General features: G+C 40.3%; 2 long non-coding RNA genes across 2 annotated transcripts; both read left to right on the top strand.

Moving 5' to 3' along the window:
- Positions 1-209: 209 nt before the first annotated feature.
- On the top strand, positions 210-977 carry LOC123486911. The gene is made up of 3 exons (XR_006659551.1): positions 210-337; positions 537-646; positions 810-977. It is a non-coding gene; the product is annotated as an uncharacterized LOC123486911 (long non-coding RNA).
- A 961-nt stretch (positions 978-1,938) lies between these two features.
- LOC121575636 lies at positions 1,939-4,163 on the top strand. Its single transcript, XR_006002368.1, has 2 exons — positions 1,939-2,406; positions 3,326-4,163. It is a non-coding gene; the product is annotated as an uncharacterized LOC121575636 (long non-coding RNA).
- Positions 4,164-9,413: the final 5,250 nt, after the last annotated feature.

Below are 9,413 nucleotides of genomic sequence, written 5' to 3'. Positions count from 1 at the left end.
GTTGAGATTTATGCCACTTTAATTGAAGAGGGCTCAATATTTTATAGGTAATTTGTGTGGAACGCTCAAAAAAGTTTAGTGAGTGTCATGACGTTATCGACGTCATGACGTTCTGGTGGGTGGGTCATCTCTCCCTCAGGAAAGCTGAGTCAGACATCTTGAATTTGCTTTGATGCGGGGCTGTTTGGGCCGCCCGTGTGGATGTGGAACACAGTTTAATTTGTTTGCAATGCGCAGTTTTATTCTGCTCGCTTGAAACCACCACCACCTCCGTTTTTATCATTAGTCTTATTGCCTTCGTTTTCTTAAGCGCCATCTTATCATCACCTCTGATTTGGTAAGTAACTCTAATGTTGTTTTTTTAAAAATTGAATTTCGATAGTCTTAAATGTGGAACTGGGAATACATTTGTACAATGTGCACAGTGAATATTTGTTGTAAATAGTTTAAAAATCTAAGTAATTGTAACTTTAGAAGTTGTTAAATATGTGACATACGTTACGTTACTTCATCTTACAACGGTGTAACGTTATCAGCAGGTTTCCTGGATGAACTACATTTCCCATAATGCATGTTTACCCGGGACATTGACAGTGGAGGAAGGTCAATGAGTTTTTGCTGTTCGCCGGTAATGCAAGTGCATACTGTGAGTATACTTATTTCAATAAGTGTCTGCCTTACACAGTAAATATTTTACGTTATCGAGCTGTGTGTACTTGTGTGCTAGCGTGAAACGAACAATGCTAAACAACATAATGTGAGTGTGTTATCATGATGCTAACCAGGCCTGTGTTTGTATTTCTTCCTAGGCTCAAGTGTGTGGTTGTGAGATCATCTCGAAATCCTTTTAACAGTTCAGGTAGGATGTATTATGAAATAGTGTTACTAATGTAATACATAGCTAAAACCAAGTATAGAGTGTATTTGTTATAATTCATTGGTATTAGATTTAAAAGGTGATCGAATAGCTCCTGATTTGTAATGTCATTAATGCATTTCTTTTGAAGCAATGTTTAAACATTTTTTACAAGTGAATAGGTTGGTTTACTTTTAAGTTTAAATTTCCCACGTATCTCGTTAAAGTTTTGACCAATGAGCTAACTTGTTAAGTTGTGGCCAATGGGAGAGTGGACTGGTTGCCGGGAAAGAAAAGGGAGGGAAAAGTTGAAAGAAGAGAGAGGAGAGACGTTAGTGGGGTTGGTGAAGGAAAAACGACCAAAGGAAACGATAAAGAGAGAACAAAACCATACCTACAGAGTTTTTTTTAAGGGAAATCCTGATTTTATTTCTATAAGAGAGTGTTTATTATTTAGTTAAGAAAGACCAAGTGGAGACTGAAGCTGCCGTCGCATTGTGGAGACATTCAACATCCTAGAGGTTAGCCTAGCATCGTGCAAGACTTGGAGAGAATTGCTTGTGACGATCAGTTCGGGTTTCCAACGGATGTCTGTTGCTGCTACCGAGTACTGGCTGCATTGATAGCTGTGTTCGGGGTGGATCTTGTGAGGACACCTGCACGGAACTACTATATTTTGCTGAGGCATTATCTACAAGTAGTGAGTAACTACAAATGTGGGGTGGACTTCGGGACTTTATGTATGTCGTCATTTTTTTAATGAGCTCCAACGCGTGCCCAGGGTTTAAGCAAGCTTGCAAATAATTTGGACATGGGGTTGTGGAAAAATCATTGGGGTTTATAATTTGTATTTCTTTTGATGTGATACATTGAACATTTGATTAATATAGATCTTGAACCTTATGTCTGTTGTATTGGTGGAGTCATTTACTGTTTCAGTTTCATTTAATGCATGGGAAAGCATATCCTTATAACAATAACCAAGTCTATAATCATTCTATCTGAAGTTAATACCCTATTTGTCATTCACCCTAGCAAGTTTACAATAGGGATTCTTATTGGAGATGTCCTTCTCACCTAATATCCCATGCTGTTCAGATATTCTAAATAAGGTAATATCGTGAGAGTCAAATTCGAGCCTGGTGAGAGGGTTACACTAATAATTGGTTTTATTTTATGTGTTTCCACAGTCATTCTTTTGCTATTTCTCTAAATGTTTTTATCTCAACTGTGGGGTCAACAGTTGATCACTTGAACCCTTTATTAATACTTTGTTAAATACAAAGAACAACAACAGAAATAGCAGATCTATAAGCACACAACTTTGATGCTTTGCTTGTTAATAACTAACTTGCTTATCTTTTAACATTTTCATTTTTACTATAATTAGTGTACAATGAATGTTTTTGATATTTGTGTAATTATTATTGTAATGGATATTTTTTGTCAATGTAGGAACAACGTGATGTAAATATGAGACGTCACTCGTCCTTCGTGCACTTCCTGTGTACCTGCGTGAAGATGCCTCCAAGTTTTTCAGGACCTGTAATGTAAGTGTACTGGCCTCACTATCAATCCCTTTGCTTAGCTATTCAGTCAGCTTAAACATGACATCACTCAAAGAACTCTAGGAGAACCAGAGGGGCATTCCAGAAAGCAGGTTATGTGAAAACCATCAGTATAGCCAATTGTATTTTTTCCAACAACGTAATTTCAAAGTCCGTGTTTCTAGTTTGTCGCCGCATTGAGTATGAGATAAAAAAAAAAGTATATTTCATTTTCAGCCGATTTTAAATAAAACAAAATAGCCTAAAATAAAACATTGAACAACATTCAACCACTTCCTTAAAGGCTAATATAAAATAAAGTGATGTTAAATTCAAAATGAAAAGACGACTGCATCTGAAACTCTGTCAGTGATTTATATAACAGCCGCAGCCAGAAAATGTCTGCTTCCTGTTTTCTCCCGTTGCCATGGTGAATAACCGTATCGGAGCTCCATTGATGATGGCTTTTTACTAGTCGTCAGGCACAAGCTTAACTCCGAGTTAACGTACTCTTGAGTCAACTTACCTAACTCAGATCAACTGTTCTGTAACTGAAAACTCAGTTTCACTTCACAGGGTAAGTCAACTCTGAGTTCAGGGTTAGGCTCAGTTTGTTGAACCTCCTTTCTGGAATAGCCCCCAGAACCTGTTTATGAAGTTTCCTTGAGTTGTTATTCTGCAAACTGACATGTAGAAATTACATAAATGAAAAGGTAAGTATAAAGAATTCCACTAAACAAAAAGTATGCTTACAGGTAGGTGTGAAACTAACATAAAATAATAAGCACGTGTAAAGAAAATAGTTTAAACATGTAGCTTAGTTGCAGTCTAAGTGCAAAGTGACCGTAATGTCTAGACATCATTAGCATGATTTGTATCCTTGAGGGGCTGAACTCATTTTTGTATTATTTGTGTTTTCTAGTCAGCAGATGGTCCAGACCTCACTGACACTCCGGTGGCTCTCCTGACAGTTGTCACTGATGATACTACTGATGCGGCCCTCTTCAGCCCTGAGAGCATCTGTATTGTCGTGGAAGATGAAATACTTGTGAGTGGTCCCACAAACCTGGCTGACTCATTTCTCCTGCCCTTTGGGTATGTCTATGCACTAGACCTACAGTACCCAAAGAATCTCGAGCTTACATTCACATTTATCCAAAAAGTTGTGATGTGTCTTGAGGACAACAAACCACTGAAAGGCCGTCTACTGACACTGAAGAATGATTTGTTCAATGAGTGAATCACTCAGAATGGACTATTTGTTGAGCTGAGTATTGAGGATGTTTTTAGTTTTTTTCCCCTCTTTACAAATGTAATAATTTGCCTCTTCTACCTCATGTTTAATATGTTACACTGTTTGCCTCTTTAAAAAAAGTGAGTTGCAGCCTTCAAGGTACAGTAAGTGCCAAAACGTTTTAAATGGCTCCACATTCTAATAGTTGTCATTGCTGTTGAGGATGGATTATAATTAGAATCTTATTGAATTTTATCATGAAGCCTTTGTGAGTTTTTATCATAATGTTTACTGAATAATGTGATATGGAGACCCAAAATACTGAATCTACCCTCTGTAGCAATGACCACTATCAGAATATGGAACTATTAACACTTAATGTACTTTAAAACACATTTTGTTTTTATGGAGTCATTTCCTTTTTTGTTTTAATTTATGACAAGCACTTTGTTTTGACTGAGCTCCTTTTGATTCGTGCCTTTTTAAAAGCACATTGTGTTGAATAAAAAAAAAAGTTAAATTGTCACTGTGGTGTCACTTTCATGTTTTCTAACATTATTCGCTGATTATAATTGTGTAATGGACCAACATCAGTATTTCAGTTTAGAATTAATTTTGATTGCATGTCCCACATTATGAGTTGAAGAATATTGAAAATGTTGAGTGTATTTCACACATTATATGAGTTGAAGAATATTTAATATTTTGAGTGTATTTCCCACATTTATGAGTTGAAGAATATTGAAAGTTTTGAGTGTATTTCCCACATTATATGAGTTGAAAAATATTGAAAATGTTGAGTGTATTTCCCACATTATATGAGTTGAAAAATATTGAAAATTTTGAGTGAATTACTCCCTAATTATAAGTTGAGGAATATCAATATTTATAAGATAACATTGAGATAATTTAAGGCAACTGTAAATGTAATTTTTATTTTATGTAAACTTAAAACATTTAAAAACATCACTAAGATATTTTTGTAATCTGTTACAAAATAATTTTTGAGTTATGTGAAATTATTAGGGTTTACAGTGTGTGTGTTAAATTGGTGTCTTTTCGCACGAATTTAGTAGCACATAAATTTCGTGTCTTTTCACACAGAAACGCACGAAATCTGCTGAAAAACATTATGCTACCTGTGGTTTTCTCGAGCACGGTTATATGTCAGACATTTAAACGGCGACTGATAGGGGAAAGCAAACCCCGTATTGAGTCAATACTGTCATCCATTGGTAAACATAATCCTTAATGTATATATCCCAGGTTAGTACACAACGATTTTCCCTACAGTTAGTGAATACATATATATATATATATTTTTTTATACTGGCCCCCCGTGGGAATCAAACCCACAACCCTGGCGTTGCAAACGCCATGCTCTATCAACTGAGCTACATCCCTGCCGGCCATTCCCTTCCCTACCCTGTACGACGCTGGGCCAATTGTACGCCGCTCATGAGTCTCCAGGTCGCGGCAGGCTGCAACAGAGCCTGGATTCGAACCAGGATCTCTAGTGGCACAGTTAGCACTGCAAAGCAGTGCCTTAGACCACTGCGCCACTCAGGAGCTACAGCGGTAGGGGAGGGAATTGCCGGCAGGGAGGTAGCTCAGTTGGTAGAGCATGGCGTTTGCAACGCCAGGGTTGTGGGTTCGATTCCCACGGGGGGCCAGTATGAAAAAAAAGAAGAATAATGTATACACTAACTGTAAGTCGCTCTGGATAAGAGCGTCTCCTAAATAATGTAAAATGTAAATGTTGTTCAGTCACCGTGGAGTTACACACATACACAGTTTATGGGCTGCCTCATTCTAGTTCTGCCTAGAAAAAAAAGTATAAACGTTTGGAAATGTGTGTTACTTGTGCTTAGTTATTTATTATTATTATTTTATTTGATAAGTACTTGAATTTACCTGAATTATTTTAATTTAAGCTATTTTGTAATTCATTTTCATTTATTTAATTAATTGGATGAACTATAATTTGCCTAAAGATGATTATTTTGTATTTTTGTCTGTCTGATTGTTGTCTTGTGTTAAAAAATAAACTCAAGTAACTCAACAGTTACTCAGTACTTGAGTAGTTGTTTCACCAAGTACTTTTTTACTCTTACTCAAGTAATTATTTGGATGACTACTTTTTACTTTTACTTGAGTCATATTATTCTGAAGTAACAGTATTTTTACTTGAGTACAATTTTTGCCTACTCTACCCACCTCTGTATGTACAGTGGGGAGAACAAGTATTTGATACACTGCCGATTTTGCAGGTTTTCCTACTTACAGAACATGTAGAGGTCTGTAATTTTTATCATAGGTACACTTCAACTGTGAGAGACGGAATCTAAAACAAAAATCGAGAAAATCACATTGTATCATTTTTAAGTAATTAATTTGCATTTTATTGCATGACATAAGTATTTGATCACCTACCAACCAGTAAGAATTCCGGCTCTCACAGACCTGTTGGTTTTTCTTTAAGAAGCCCTCCTGTTCTCCACTCATTACCTGTATTAACTGCACCTGTTTGAACTCGTTACCTGTATAAAAGACACCTGTCCACACACTCAATCAAACAGACTCCAACCTCTCCACAATGGCCAAGACCAGAGAGCTGTGTAAGGACATCAGGGATAAAATTGTAGACCTGCACAAGGCTGGGATGGGCTACATGATAATAGGCAAGCAGCTTGGTGAGAAGGCAACAACTGTTGGCGCAATTATTAGAAAATGGAAGAAGTTCAAGATGACGGTCAATCACCCTCGGTCTGGGGCTCCATGCAAGATCTCACCTCGTGGGGCATCAATGATCATGAGGAAGTAGAGGGATCAGCCCAGAACTACACGGCAGGACCTGGGCAATGACCTGAAGAGAGCTGGGACCACAGTCTCAAAGAAAACCATTAGTAACACATTACGCCGTCATGGATTAAAATCCTGCAGCGCACGCAAGGTCCCCCTGCTCAAGACAGCGCATGTCCAGGCCCGTCTGAAGTTTGCCAATGACCATCTGGATGATCCAGAGGAGGAATGAGAGAAGGTCATGTGGTCTGATGAGACAAAAATATAGCTTTTTGGTCTAAACTCCACTCGCCGTGTTTGGAGGAAGAAGAAGGATGAGTACAACCCCAAGAACACCATCCCAACCATGAAGCATGGAGGTGGAAACATTATTCTTTGGGGATGCTTTTCTGCAAAGGGGACAGGACGACTGCACCGTATTGAGGGAAGGATGGATGGGGCCATATATTGCGAGATCTTGGCCAACAACCTCCGTCCCTCAGTAAGAGCATTGAAGATGGGTCGTGGCTGGGTCTTCCAGCATGACATTGACCTGAAACACACAGCCAGGGCAACTAAGGAATGGCTCCGTAAGAAGCATCTCAAGGTCCTGGAGTGGCCTAGCGAGTCTCCAGACCTAAACTCAATAGAAAATCTTTGGAGGGGAGCTGAATGTCCGTACTTCCCAGCGACAGCCCCGAAACCTGAAGGATCTGGAGAAGGTCTGTATGGAGGAGTGGGCCAAAATCCCTGCTGCAGTGTGTGCAAACCTGGTCAAGACCTACAGGAAACGTATGATCACTGTAATTGCAAACAAAGGTTTCTGTACCAAATATTAAGTTCTGCTTTTCTGATGTATCAAATACTTATGTCATGCAATAAAATGCAAATTAATTACTTAAAAATCATACAAATCAATTTTCTAGATTTTTGTTTTAGATTCCGTCTCTCACAGTTGAAGTGTACCTATGATAAACATTACAGACCTCTACATGCTTTGTAAGCAGGAAAACCTGCAAAATCGGCAGTGTATCAAATACTTGTTCTCCCCACTGTATATAAGCCAAGCTTACCTCCCGCCAGAGAGACACATCCTCAACCTCTGACTCTGAATGCATTCAACCGTGCTGAATACAGAAACGCATGCGCGGAGCCTTCCTGATTTGGCCATGCGACTTTGACTATTGTAGATAATCCATTTAGATTGATGCCTTTTATTTCAACGCCTCAGGCAAGTAAAACGTGCAATACGTAGCTTTTAGACAGGTTAGTTAACAACATACATGGTGAGAAATGTACACGTGCGCGTATATAATAATAATATGCTATTTAGCAGACGCTTTTATCCAAAGCGATTTACAGTCATGTGCGCATACATGTTTACGTATTGGTGGTCCCAGGGATGGAACCCACTACCCTGGCGTTACAAGCGCCATGCTCTACCAATTGAGCTACAGAGGACCACGTATAAATAGATCAATTATGCCTTTTTGATGGAAATATTGAGGTGGGATTTTGGAGATCAGTTCATAATTTACGCGCGCTCTCTGCAAATAAGGCGGGCCAGCTCGATGTCCTAGGGCACGATATGCACCCTCTTTGCGTGGATGGCACACCGTTTGGTGTCCTCAAACAGACCGACCAGGTAAGCCTCGCTGGCCTCCTGCAGGGCCATCACGGCGGAGCTCTGGAAGCGCAGGTCGGTCTTGAAGAACAGGGCGATTTTTCTCCCCAGGCGCTGGAAGGGCACATTGCGGATGAGCAGCTCAGTGGAGCTTTGGTAACGACGGATCTCTCTGAGACACGGTGCCGGGCCTGTAACGGGGAGGCTCTCCTGCGCGCAGCCTTGGCGGCGAGCTCTATCCTGTAGGCTTTGCCACGGGTGGATTTGCGAGCGGTTTGCTTGGTTCTGGCCATGGCGCTAGCTTCCTTCTTAGACAGTCGGAGTATAGCCTCGAAATGCCCATGTGAAATGTATAAAGCCGGCAGTGGCATCTGCTGATTGGACACCATCTCCCCACCACCCCGATTGGCCCGTTACGGAGGCCTCCTCTGTCGGCTATCGGAAGCGATGCTTTGCTTCTCTCTTTTTTTGACCGCGCACCCAAAACAGTACACTGCGCACCCAGAACAATACACTGCGCGCCCATAAAACACACTGTACGCCAAAAAACAATACACTTTGCGTGCGCCCGCAATAATACACTGCGCGCCCAAAACAATAGATCAATGTTGGCCTTTACACGCAATAATAGTCCCCATAGTCAAGGGTGAAATCTGGTGTTATAATTTAATGCTAGCCTGCTATGGCAAACGAGGCCTTTAGTAAACTGCACGGATGCAACTGCACACTGCGCGCAGGCAAAAGCACAATGTGCGCGCAAAAGTACACTGCCGGCCCTTTATGCGCAATAATAGTCGCTGAAGTCAAGAGTGAAATATTGTGTTATAATTTAATGCTAGCCTGCTATGGCAAACGAGGCCAATAGTACACTGCGCGGATGCAACTGCACACTGCGCGCAGGCAAAAGCACAATGTGCGCGCAAAAGTACACTGCCGGCCCTTTATGCGCAATAATAGTCGCTGAAGTCAAGAGTGAAATCTTGTGTTATAATTTAATGCTAGCCTGTTATGGCAAACGAGGCCAATAGTACACTGCGCGGATGCAACTGCACACTGCGCGCAGGCAAAATCACAATGTGCGTGCAAAAGTACACTGCCGGCCCTTTATGCGCAATAATAGTCGCTGAAGTCAAGAGTGAAATCTTATGTTCTAATCTAATGCCAGCCTGCTATGGCAAACGATGCCAATAGTCCACTGAACGCAGGCATTAGGACACTGCCGCGCGATAATATTCGCCAAAGTCAAGAGTGAAATCTTTTGTTCTAATCACCACATGTTCAGTAATGGCATTTCCCCCCTTTATTCAAATTACAACCTCTCACTTTCAGTTATTTGAAATGAAATAATCTCTCAAATATCACTATATCTAA

The sequence above is a fragment of the Coregonus clupeaformis genome, unplaced genomic scaffold, assembly GCF_020615455.1.
Source record: "Coregonus clupeaformis isolate EN_2021a unplaced genomic scaffold, ASM2061545v1 scaf1342, whole genome shotgun sequence".
Lineage (NCBI taxonomy): Eukaryota > Metazoa > Chordata > Actinopteri > Salmoniformes > Salmonidae > Coregonus > Coregonus clupeaformis.
This window is presented reverse-complemented; position numbering and strand designations above follow the sequence as displayed.